This window comes from Streptopelia decaocto, assembly GCF_964273445.1.
Source record: "Streptopelia decaocto genome assembly, chromosome: Z".
In the NCBI taxonomy this organism is placed as follows: domain Eukaryota; kingdom Metazoa; phylum Chordata; class Aves; order Columbiformes; family Columbidae; genus Streptopelia; species Streptopelia decaocto.
Genome location: NC_138657.1, coordinates 59,794,361 through 59,807,473, shown reverse-complemented (window position 1 = coordinate 59,807,473; position 13,113 = coordinate 59,794,361).

The following is a 13,113-nucleotide window of genomic DNA, read 5'->3' as shown; positions in this document are numbered from 1 at the left end:
TGTTGGTCTTGCTGGGCTGCCCTGCCGCACTAGTCAGAGGAGCATTCCCAAGGGAAGAGGAGAGCAAAGGATACACAGGCAGCAGCTATCCTGCTCTTTCTGCCCACAGAGGTGGCATCAAAAGCTCTTTCTTCAACACAGAGCACAAGGTCACGGGCAGGCATGACGAATACAAGTGCTTTGCAGGTTGGCAGAATAAGTCAAGCTGGGCTTCCTGTCACCTGCCACAGGCAAACCACTCAAGTCCCTGTGGTGGTTTTTCCTGTGCAGGTTTTGCAGTGCTACTCTGTAGGAACTAAAAAGCAAGGGCTGCTTCAGTGGAGTGTGACAATCACTCTGAGCCCACAGGCTTCCTCAAGCACTCTTGCATCTCCACAGTCATCTCCTCCCAGCTCCCACCCCACAGAAAGCCGCTTCCCTAAGCTGGAGTCATGACTGGCTGCCAGATGCCAGCACTTCCTTTGTCCCCTCAGGACACCCTGAGCTCACTGGCTTCCAAAAGAATCATAACCTTGTTTGCTCACCCAGAATCATCCTCAGTGATGTGGATCCTGTTCCTCTGCAGCTCTTCTCCTGCCAGCACCAAGGCCACCCAGGTGCCTGAGTTGCCCAAGTCATCAGGGCCCTGACAGCTCCCTCCATCCTGGGTGCTGGAGACACCGAAGCGGTGCAAGGGAACCAAGTCCCCCTGGCTGCAGCTCTTGCATTGGTGTGCATACTGCTCCAGGAAGGCGGCACACTTGCGGTACACCGTGACCCGTTGTCTCTTGGGCCACAGCTCGCAGGCCACCTCCCGCTGCAGTGGATCACAGAAGGCTAGGACGCCAGGCTGCAGCACCATGATCTTGATGCTCAAAGAGGAACTCCGCATGCCTGCAAGGCAAAGGGCCTTTGCATCAGCCTAAGCTGCATCATAGCGGCGAACCTGCACTACTGCAATCCACACAGGGTGAAAGGGCCTGGCTTGCCTTGCTGATGCTAGCACAGCCCTGGGGACACAGTGCTCAGCCGTGCTCCAGACAGGAGCTCAGGATGTTGCAACCAGCCAGTATAAGCCCTGGCCAGCCCTTCATGCACTGGGGAGCCATTCTGGGACACAGCAGATTCTCCCTTGTCCACCTTACTGCTAACACTTACCAGCCTCTGCCTGCACAGAGGTGGCTGGCCCCTTGGTAGGATCTTGGGCATCTTCAGGCACCTCTGTGATTTTCAGCCACTTCAGGATGTTTTTTCTCACCAGCGTGTCCAACAGGTAATTCACCTTGTGCCTGTTGGCAGCAGGAACAACGTGTGACAGCATCTGGGTAGTAAACACAGGCCAATGACAGCTGCAAACTTCAAGATCATCTGCTCCTCTGGTCTTAATTGGTCCAGCTGAGCCAGCACAATCTCTGTCAAAAGAAGCAACATGTCTCTGTCTTGCCTGTTCCCCATGGTGAAGCCAGAGAGGCTGGAAAGTTTCAAAACACGGAACGGGGTAGACTTTGGCCTCCTCTCCTTGGGATCCTTTCCTTGCACCCACTGGGCAATCACACACAACTAATGCTGGTTGTCTTCAAAATGGCTCGGCCCCTCACCTTTCGGGGTGGTGGGCAGCACCATGTTGTCCAGGCTGATGTCTGGCTGATGTCAGGCTGATCATCCTCTGCTGTGGAGCTCGAGATTTCAGTGAGGAGCAAAGCCTCGACTGCAGAAGCTGGATGGAGCAAGGGAGCACGAATAAGGCAATTTGAAAAGTGACTGGTAGATTGCAAATGTTTCAGAATTCACCTGAAGTGGAACAAGTCCCACCTTACATGGTCCAGTGCAGGTGCACTGACCTGCCTGCACTGAACATGGTCATTAAGCAGAGCAAAACAGCTTCTACTGCAAATGTTTCTTTGCATCACCCTCCCAAAATTGTTCTGCCTTCAGACCAGCTTTCCCAAACAGTCCCTCAGTCAAAGCTTCCAGATGTCCCAGAGGCAACCGAACACCCCAGCACCGAAAGCAGCAGCAGTGCTGCCTTTGACAGTACTACCTCCACAGCCTTGAAATTGCCAGCGATAATGCCAAACGTAATGTCCGTCAGTCCTGGTTGTTCCCAAGGCCATTTGGCCAAGGTAAATTATGTGCCCGTTAGAACGCCTAAGGAATACTAGAAACACCTGTGCTGTGGAACCATTACCCCCGTGTTTTAGACCCCAACCAACCACTGCCGCAAGAATTTAGGGCCCTCCAAGCCACCGCAATTCACTTGCCCCTGCTCTGGCTGTCCCAACAGCTTGTCAGCAGCAAAAGCACTTACTGATCAGACTCTCCCACTTCTCCTTTGCTGTTTCACCCTGCCTCAGGGTCTGGAACAAGAGCAAGTCATTGCAACAAAGGTAGCGCAGCAGTAATATGGGTTCCCCAAGCTTCTCTGCATCAGGAACCTGGAGAGGAGAAGACCCGTTAGCAAGCAACGAAGAAAAGTGAAACACAGTTCAGGTGGGCAACAAGTCACTCGCGCATAATGGGGTAGCTGGCATCTTTGTCACAGCTACACCTCACTTTTGAAATGCACGGTCCTCCTGCTGGCTTAGGCTTTTGGGCCGCCTTGCACATCCAGCCTTCAAGGCAAAAGAACTGGGCCAATGCCCAAAGCAGAGAGCCCTGCCTCTCCTCAGGAGCCCAGATCATCTGGCAGAGGGGTGGACCTCTACCCCAGGGAATTCCCTACACAGCCTGGCCACCTAGACCAAGGCCTGTTCACACCCCAGCCACGCTTGAGGTCTGGATTCTTCCACCCTGTGTGAACAGGAAAGGGCTGACACCTCCCACGCTCCATGCCTCAGGAGTTGCCCACTCTCAGCTCACACCTGCAAGGACAAGGCGTAACAAGCAACCCACATCCAGTACTCGCTGGAGTCAGTGAGCAGCCCTGCGCTCCCTTTCCTGAGGGGTTGATTCCTTGCCACGGTTTGCGTGGGTTTAGGACCTCAGGAAGAGCTCCCCTGCCCCAAACTTACCTCGCTAGATCCCTGGAGATGGCCAGCTACTCCAAGGGCATGGCAGACCTTCTGCACCACAGCTGAAAGGTTCAGCTCAGCCAGGTGAAGAATGGTGAAGGTCTGGATCCTGGTGTTTGCTGCGACTTTGGTAAGTTTCTCTGTCCCTACGTAGACTGGAGCTAAGCTCATCACCATGAAGACAGGGATTTTCCGGAGCACTCTTGACATGATAATCCAGGAGGCAGGGTCGATGAAATGGGCATTGTCAATGACAAATATTCTGAATTCTCCTCCAAGAATCTGAAAAAAAGCAGGTTGTTCTGAGGTGAATCCAATGGATTTTAAAGAGTCTTCCAGGGAAGGAGATTCAGCTTCTGTCTCTTGAGAGCATGCTCTGAAGTGCCTCCCTGGCCACTTCCCCAGTTCAGAACCTCACTGACTCTTAGTTTCTTTGAGACTTAAGCTCACACTTCATACCACTTCCCTGCAGAAGGATGGAGCTTGGGCAAGGCAAGGCAGAAGACTTTTTTCCTCCTCCATGGCACACTTTACGGGAGGAGAGTTATTGGGGCTGTTTGCGGGGCTGTGTGGAGGAGATGGGGGTTTCTCAGGCCCTGATGGGCGATGACCGGGGTGCATGGTCCTCCCGCCTGCTCACACTGCTGTGGTGCAGAGCCCTTAGCTGGCAGCGTTGCCTTCCTTCTCTGACACAGGAGGAAGGAAGGAGAAATACTCACCTTCTCTAGCACTTTCTCCCAAGTTGCAAACTGTTCTTCTAGTCTTTCATTTTCATTCATCTTGCCAATCTTGTTCGAGATGGGAAACTGGCCAGAAAAGCAGAGTCAGGGAGAAACATGGCTCTGGGGCTAGGCACACCTACCCGCCAAGCAAGACCGCAGCGCCAACCACCTCTCTCCAGTGCCACTTCCAGGGTGCTGAATGAGGCACCGAGGCACTGCTGGATGTGACGTGGGTCATGAATTTACCACAGGCAGGGAGATCTCAGGTGCAGGAATGGGAGATCTTGTGCTATGACCCCTGCGATTTGCACCCCTGAGCTAAGGCACTTCCAGCAGCACGCCCACCCGACATCAGACTCAGAAAAGCTCAGGAGAAGGCCTTCTCCAGAGCCAGAGAGGCCTCTCACTCTCACCTTGACTGTGAAAAGGTCATTGAGGAGGCAATATCTGCTCTCTTTCTTGTCCCTTGGAGCTCTGTCTCCAGCCGTTGCTCCATGTCACTGCACTGTTCACAGTCCTGGAGGCCCAGGGCCCTGGCCATTAGCGTACGGAGGGCAGCATTGTGCTGCCTCACATTGACCTCCAGCAGTTCCACTGCAACAACCCTGCCAGCAAAACAAAAACGACTGAGATTCCCAACAGCCCAAGCCTTTTAAGACAAAAGAGGAGGAGATGCCCTTGGGGAGAACTCTTCAGCACCCATCTCCAGGTGCTTCCCAGAGAAGGTCAAGTTTTCCACTGTGAGAAAGCCCACAGAGGGCAGTGGTTGCCAAGCCACAGGGAGAGCGGGGTCCGGAGCCTGTGTCTCCACAGTGCTGGCCCAGATCTCACTATGTCCCCCCCGCACAAGGGCCCACAGGGCTAAGAGGTGAGGATGGAGCAAGTGATGAGTGTGCCTTTGCGCTCCAGACTGTAGCAGTCTGCCTCCCAGAGCACAGGAAGGTTCTTCTGCCACAGCGCTCATTCTGGGAACCAGGCAGAGGGCAAACAGGGCTTCCAGGACTGGCCACCCTGCTCTCTGTTGGGCCTGGAGTCAGATGAAAAGCACTGAGCAAGGAGGAAAGGCCATGGCTCAAGAAGCCACCTTCAAATCCCCAAAGAGACAGAGGTGGCAGCAGGGCATGCAGGAGCTCCTAGGGAGTTTCTCCAGGAGGCTTTTTCAGGAGGCTGCAGTCCCGGGACCAGGTGCACTGGCGGAGAGGCTGGAGTGTTCCATGGCTGTCAGAGGATGGGCAAGGACAGTGTCCCAAAGCTACAGGTCAAAAATCTGTACCTCTGGCCAGCATCCTGGGCTATGTAGGCCAGATCTGTAAGTAAGTGGCTCTTTCCAGAACCCATCAAGCTTTCAAATACCAGGATGTGCCTTTCTCCAAAATCCTGGTAGGCTCTCAAGTGGCTATGAAAGGCCACTATCTCATCATCCCAACCTGTGAAAGCAAACAAGAAAATGAGCTGCTGGGGCGAGCTCAAAAGCAAAGAGCTGTCCCTTTTGCTGGCACCCTCCACCGCTGCTTCCTGTAGGAGATTTGAGGGATTTTCTTGAGTTTGTCGTGTGGATGGGTTTCTATTAGATGGAGATTTATTATTGAACTAGCCAGGCCCAAAGGAAATTCAAGGCCTCTTCAAAAAGCTGAAAACAGGACCTGCTGTGGGAGTGAGGCAGTTCTACAATAACAGGGCCTCAACATGACTTCAATTAACAGACCTATTAGCAGTGAGACACGGGCGCATGGACAGCTCGTGAACATGGACAATATCCAATCAGCTAATGCATGCTTGGAGCGTGGACGTGTGATCAGAAAATAACTGCATATATAAGGAGGCTTATTTCTGTAACAAATGGCTTCGCTTGGATTCATATTGGATTGTGTGGAGTCCATGATTTTTCGCCCTCGCAAGGTGTGACCCCGATGTGATCCATAAGGAGAATTTATGGCAGGGGGACGACCGCTGTGGGGAGTGAGCCCCAGCTGGAACAGCTCCGCTGGACCATGACCAGGACGCAGTCTGCGGGCTGCGTGACTCCTGATTGATCGCTACGGAAGCGACAGAAGAGGGATAAAGGATCTGATATCGTTGCAACGGACACCCACAGAGGTGAGCAGCTGGGGGCGAGAGGAGATGGGGCAGAATATTTTTAAAGAAGAAGAAGAAACACTGCGGCTCCTCTTGCATATTCTCTCTAAGAGAGGGGTGAAGTATGAGGAGAGTAATCTCAAAAGACTATTAATTTGGTGCAGAGGCAATGTGTTTCCTGCTGACCTGTTAGGAGCTTTTCAAATAGAGTTAGGAAAAAGTGGGAACTGTGTTGTGGAAGGCAATCAGTCACAGTGAAAAATATATTCTGGGCCTTGTAAACACCTGGAAACTGATAATTACTACACTGAAGCAATTAAAACCTGAAAAGACTGTTATAGCATTAGTGACTCAAAACTTAAACTTGAACTTCGGGACGACACAGGGCAGAAATTATGGGATAAAGTCAGCAATGGAGATAAAGAAGGTAAATCATTAGTAACTACATGGAAGCTCATAATTACCACCTTAAAAGATCTTAAGACTGAACGGTCTGCTGCTGCTGGAATTTTTGCAGCGTTGCAGCCTGATAAGTATCCTGAAAGTCGCAATGAAGTTTACCCGGTTCATGTCTTTGATACCCTCCCTATTCCATTCCCTGCTGTGCCTTCAGCACCCCTCATGGTTCAGCAATCTGGGGCGGGGGGATGAAAAATGCTGAGTGGGTGGCCTCCTGTACCATTGTCCAACCCTCGTGAGAACAGCAAGTCCAGAGGACTGGAGTCAGACAACTTGCCCAAAGAACCTGTGAAAGCTGAGAATGGTAAGGTCGTACACAAGTGTACTATCTGTCCTTTTACCAACTTGTGTCTGCCTTTACCGCCTTTTAACCCTCCAGCTTCCATGAGAGAGCAGAAGGAGTCACTGGATAAAACCTGGATAAAGGAACTGTGTGACAGATTAGATCAGCTAATAGCGAGTGAATCAAACAGTCGGCAATGCAGTCATGCTGATCGTGACGGGAAAGGGGGTGCTCCTGGGGACTCAGGTTATATGAATAATTATGATGCTAAAAAGTATTGGCGAGAATGTGCACTGTTCTGAACCCTCCTGTTACTAATGATTCTCCAGCACCGTTCAAGTCCGTGTTGTCTGATGACTCGGATGAGGATGAGGGTCTGCAGCATTTTCTTGAAAAGTTAAAGGGAAAAAGAGTATGTGTATGTGTTGCCTCGAGATCAGATAAAAACCATGAAAGACTCAAGCAAAATTTGACCCGTGCAATGTAACAGCTATAGATCATTTAGGACAGAACGATGGGGATTTGTTGAAAGGGGCAGGTATCCCACAACTCTTGGAACAGACACTAATTGATGCACCACAATTACAGGCGCTATCAGTTTCTGAAATCCTGAGGCAGTCAACAGACCTTGCATATCAAGCTATGATAGAGGTGCCTGAAACCAACAAAGCAGCCAAATCATTTACAACCATTAATCAGGGTCCCAGTGAGAATTACATGCAATTTATTGACCATCTTCAAGAGGCCATCAATAAGCAGATTGAAAACTTAGAAGTTAAGGAAGCACTGGTGTTGAAATTAGCAGTAGAGAATGCTAATGTTTGCTATCAACATGTTACCTGCAAGTTTTACAGTACATATTACGTGCTTCTGTGTATTGCCTCTCTGAAAATCAAGCAGCTTGTCAGGAATGTGAGTTAATTGTTTTACTGGTTGTTGTTAGAATTGTTTCTTTGTGGTATAAGTACACTGTAAAACTTTCTCCCCACTTTTCCCACTCGCGCTGCAAGCAGCCCTGTGCTTTCCTCCCCTCCCTCCTCTCTTCTCATGGTTTTACTTACGAGATGGGGTCAGGAATGACTGTTTTCAGTCGTGTTCCTAAGAAATCAGTATTGGGAGGTGTTTTAAAACATAGGAAAGCAGTTGGAAATATGAGGAAGGAAGATCTTGTGAAATATTGTAAGTAATGGTGGCTGCTGTATAAGTTAAATGATTGGGAAAAGTGTCCGGAGAATAGAATCTTGAAGTATAACACTTTGTTGCAATTAATGTTCTTTTTACGGTGAGAAGAGCAGGACAAAATAAATCTTTACAAGAGATCATTAAATCATTTCAGACAGTTTTACAGGCAGAACGGTTTGAACTTCAACAAGCTGAGTATTAACTGATAACACACAGGTCAGAAAACTTGCTGAAGTCTGCAAGATGCTTTCTTTATTAACCTGTTTTCTTTGTAGGTATCTGTTTAAGCATATTACAGTTTAATAGGTCTTTGTCTGTTATATGGTACAGTAAGTTCATAGACTGTTAAACGATGAGAATACATGGACTGAAAATGTGCGTTTTGTGGTAATACAGAAGATCATGAGTAATTTAGTTCTTTGCTGCATGAACGTGATGGTAAAATTCTGTGTGTAGCAGCTGTTACTTTTCTTTATAGAATGCTAGCTTTATTCCAATATCTAGACTTGTGCAACTCTGTGATAGGCTGTGTCTCATCTCGATGTGCTGGATTTGGCTTTTTTGTATGCACACCAAGTAAAGAGTCCTGGTTTTGGAATAACAGTTGTAGCACACCAGATGAGACGCTAATAAAAGCCTTGCCCGGTCCAGCTTGCTGCGGTGGCGGGGGGGTGGGTGCCAGTTGGGCTCCAATGTGCACTGACCTGTTTTGTCAGGGAGACCCAGCGGTACCTCTGCCGGGCTGAGCAGTGAGCGGCGCAAAGGTGCGATACTAAAATTGAGATATTGGCTTGAATAAGTGTAACTCTGATCTATCTGCATATTTGAACTTGGTGTTTGGTTTTCACATCTGAGCTCAGAATTTTAATTTGCATATTTATATTTGGTACCAAAAGAATTTTGTTTGGGGAATCAATTACAAAATGGGAACCGGTTCCACTGCTAAAATTCCATCTTGCTCCCCCTTAGGATGCACCCTTACACATTAGAGTAATTGCTTATATTGTTACCTAGTAATTTTGAGACCAGAAAAGAATTTAAGTTGTTAAATTCTGATTCTCATTGAAAAACAACAGCAACAACAACAACAACAAAACACCACACCTAAATGCTATGATGGATGTGAACTTGGTATTGTATGAAGTTGTATTTAAAAGTTGCTAGAATATGAACTGATTTGGATCCAGGAAAATGGAATCATGGATTGATGCTTAATATACTGTTTTTTGACATCTGTAAATTGTAAAAGGTAAATGGGGCTGAGGAATGTAACAACTGTTGAGCTAATTGGAATTGCGTATAAAGTGTATTATGGTTGGAATGAAATGGGAAAACAAAAAAGCAAAATATCCCAGGCCTGTGCTTGAACATAAATTTCAGGCCTGTGTGAAGCTGCAAGATAAACTCAACTCATTGTAACCGAGGAGTTTGCCAGAGCCTGCCACTTCGTACCAGCGATTACGCCACCTGCGTAGCCTTGGCTACATCTGAACTGCAGCAAGAAGAGAAAGAAAAAAAAAAAAAAGAAAAGAAAAAAAAAAAAAAGGAAAATCTGGTTGCCCGCTGCTAAGTGGAGAAAGGGGGGCTTTACTCCCTCCATTCTGTCTTTTTTTTCTCCTGAAGTGTTGTCATCTATCCTTGTTGTGGCACTGCATTGCTTCTTGGCTTTGAATCAGGGGTTGTTGGTGTTGTTTATTTTTGCTTCTGTCTTGTCTCCTAGGTTTTGACATATCTGGGGAGAGAGCTCATCATTTTACCTCCTTGCTGAAGTCGGTCTTTTCACACTGGTCAGCTTTTGGGGATCAGAGTGCTCAGTGCTTCTCTGGGTCAGACTGGTGCTAATTTGGGTGTGGAGTGGAGCCAGGTTGGTTTGATGTGGAGTTCGAACTGATTTGTTTTTGTGCTGGGCTGGAGATCCTGCCATCTCAGATGGGGGCGAGAGGGAGGTTTTATTCCCCCCCCCAGCAATGTTACTGCTAGAGAACTGTAATACTGCATGAAGGAGTCTGAGGGTGAAATTTAAAGGCATCGCCAGTGGGTCCATAGTTCTAATGAAGCTGGGAAATTAAACCAATTTTTTTTTTTTTTAATAGACTTACTCTGTGGTAACTGGTTGTAAGAGACTTCTCAGTAAATTTACTGTGCTAGTTTTTGAGGTCATGGGAGAGAATGAAGGAAAGGCTGTTTTTGAGACCAATAGAATGCCAAATTTGGAACAAGGTTTTAACACATGAATTCTTGCAGTTGCCAGAAAGTCCTATACCTCTTTTGAGTCAAGATTTGTTAAGTAAGTTGTAAGCTCAAATAACATTTTCTGAGAATTGTTTAGTTGCGTGTCTTACAAGAAGCTGCTTGGATGGTGCAGGTCTGCTTGCTGCAAGTGAGAAATCTCCAAGGAAATTTCAAATGCTGTATTTCCACTAGTATTAACAGCCAATGTTTCGATAAAGCAAATAGTACACTGATAGAACTAAAACAGAACTTCGATCTGGTAAGGGAAAACAACATCCAATAAATATGACAGCGAAAATGGAGTTAGAAACTTTGAGAAATAAATTTATGACAACCTTACAGGCTGACTGCATTCGATTGGACTTGCAGATTTGTCTATTTATAGCTACAACATAGAAACAACTTGTGGCTACCGTGGGACAGTATGATGAGATTGCTAACAGACTAATACACTGATTGTTACTCTGATCAAGAAAAGCAGGGAATGAATTTAAGTCTTAATAGGCCATGATCATTTTGTCATATATGTACCATTTGTGAAATTTAATTTTGATTTTTTTATTTTTGCAGTCTATGTCCTTGTAAATTGCACTAGCTGATTTTCTTAACAGCACAGCTTTTGGCATGCCTAAATGTAAATTGCTGCAGAACCTGCAGAACATCAGGTCACAGACCATACTTGTGTCTGGTCTGATCCTACATACTTGCACAGTTTTTGTTGATGGTTCTGGGAAGTCTCATAAAGCTGAAGTGGTTTGGCGTGAAGATAACAATTGGCATCATTCTGTAAAAATTACTGAAAGTTCAACCCAATTAGCAGAACTTGGTGCAGCTTTACATTACTTAGAACTTTTTAAGGAGGAACCTCTAAATTTGATTTGTGATTCTGAGTATGTAGTCAAGGTCTAATGCATGTATCTGATTCTGAACTGTTTGTTTTGTTTTGTTTTGTTTTGTTTTTTTAAACAGAAATGGGAGAGAAGTAGGGAAAACACCACAAAACCAATTGTCAAAAGCATTGTATGTGATGAATGGGGTGCAGCCCAAATTTGCCCTGTGATGAAACACTTTGCAAGTATGACCCAAATAACATGCTAAATCAGAAAGAACCTACGTTAGTTATGGTCAAATCACTAGTTAATGGTCAATGGAAAAGGCCACATCAATTGATAACCTAGGGAAAAAGGTTATGCTTGTGTCATTACAAGCCAAGGATCGAAGTGGATTCCCGTGAAATGGGTCAAGCCATGGCTGAATAAAGACAACAAAGATTTAACAAATGCAGATGGACAGGAGGGAGATAAGTTGTGAGAACTCTTTCAGATGTAAACCATGGATCCTAATTCAGTGTTATAGATGCTCACAGACCTGGTGGTCTAGAAGCCTGTTAGCAAGCAGGTGGTGTACCTTCTATAGAGAATGGTAAATTGAACAAACAGCAGGAGAGCCAAAAGGGCGATATTACACTTAGATAATCAATGCAAAAATGAGGTAAGATTATGAGACATTCCTACCATAGTATGTACTGCACTCTTTCTCTCTAGTCTAGCAGCTGGTAAAGCTTTAGGAGACATATCAAAGTTAAGCTATTGGTCCTTCAAACAGGCTAATCTAACTTCTGAGATACTAACTCAATTAATAGTAGATGTTGATGGTATTAGGCACATTACACTTCAAAATCGTGTTTCTATAGATTTTTGTTGTTATTGTAAGGACATGGTTGTGATGAATTTAAGAGAAAGACGTTGTATTAACTTGTTTAATCATTCTGGATCTATTCATAGTACTTTAGACAAACTAAAACAGCACATTAATAAGATTGTCATAGTAGAATTAAGGTTTGACAAATGGTTTAAAAGCTTCGAAATAGGTGGGTAGTTGTTTGATCTTATTATGTAAGGCTTAGCTACATTATATGTAACTGTAATCATTGTTGTTAATCATATGTTGTATTTCAGTGCATTTCAAAGATGATTCAGCACGTTGTAAACAAGGCCTGGCTAGTACAAAAGCAAAAAGGGGGAATTGTGGGAGATTTGAGGGATTGTGTGGAGTATATGATTTTTCGCCCTCACAGCTTCCCACCCTGCCACCACATCCCCCATCTGCCTACACCCAGGCCTCCTTCCCACTCACTCATGTCAGCTTTTGCACCTCTGCCTTCCTCAGGATGGCAGGGGCCTGCCTGCCCCACAGCACAGCTCCCCTGCCCTCTTCCTTGTCCTGCCCCGCTCCCCTTCCAAAGCCACAGAGGTTCAACCGGCCCCACACAATTCCCCACATTGATCCAGCACAGCACTGGAAGGGATTACTTGACTTGCTTCAGGCAGGGAAAAGAAACTGGGGTAGAGAAGAGCGAGATGTTCTCCATCTACCCAGCCAGGGGCTGTACTCTGACCTCTTCTTGGTAAGACCTGTGCCAAATGTGCTACAAGAAGGGAAAAAGAGAACCCAGGTCCATTATTTGGTGAGAAGACAGGAGACGTAGAGAAGCAGCCCGGCATGGAGGGCCAGGGTGTGCTCCTCGTGTACCTGCTGTTCCCCTGCACGTTTCTCCAGGCAAAATTCAAACTGACACACTAGGACAGCTTCAAGCATAAAGAAGCCCAACGGCCTTGGAAACACAGGAGGCCAAAGCCAGAGAAGTTTGGGACAGGTGAAAGAAGGCCATGTGCACTGCTGGGTAGCAAACAGCTCTACCATGTTGGCCAAGAAAGAGAAGAGCCTTGGAAAGGAGGACTTGTGTCACTGAAAGGGCTGGGATGCCGAGCACTGGGCACCATAATGTTTCAAGTCCTCATGTAGTTTCAAAGAGACGGCAATGTTAATGGCAATGCCGATACACCAAGGACAGGCTGCTGAGGTTGTTCTCCCCTCCTGGGCTCACCCCTAGCAGATCTACTGCCACTAATCCCCAGCACACACCCCTGGCCTCCTGGAGAGCCCGTGCTGCAGAGCATGGTGCACAGCACACCCTCAGTGATGTGTGGCCTGTTCCTCTGCAGCTCTTCTCCTGCCACCACCAAGGCCACCCAGATGCCTGAGTTGCCCTGACAGCTCCCTCCGTCCTGGGTGCTGGTGACGCCGAAGCGGTGCAAGGGAGCAAAGTCCCCCTGGCTGCAGCTCTTGCATTGGTGTGCATACTGCTCCAGGAAGGCGGCACACTTGC